The following is a 354-nucleotide window of genomic DNA, read 5'->3' on the forward strand; positions in this document are numbered from 1 at the left end:
GCACACTTGGGTTGTTCAGGCTTCTCAGGGGCCCCTGAATACAATCAAAATGCCGTCAAGGGGCCTCTTGAGGATATGAGGGCCCCCAAGGTTTTGGGCAGCCCCTGGTTCCGCTGCTGCCACTGCTGCTGCTGCTTTTGCTGCTGCTGCTGCTGCTTTTGCTGCTGCTGTTGCTGCTGCTGCTGCTGCTGTTGCATTTCGCTAGCTGCATCTACTGCTGATGCAAAAGGGTTTGGGCACTCCCTAAAGTCCTATGGGCCCCCCAAGGGTTTAGGGGGCCCCTGAGAGTTTGGAGGCCCCCTAAACCCTTAGGGGGCCCCTGAGGGTTTAGAGGCCCCCCCCCTAAGGGTTTGG

This window comes from Eimeria tenella, genomic scaffold (assembly GCF_000499545.2).
Source record: "Eimeria tenella Houghton genomic scaffold, Eth_scaff3190, whole genome shotgun sequence".
Taxonomy (NCBI): domain Eukaryota; phylum Apicomplexa; class Conoidasida; order Eucoccidiorida; family Eimeriidae; genus Eimeria; species Eimeria tenella.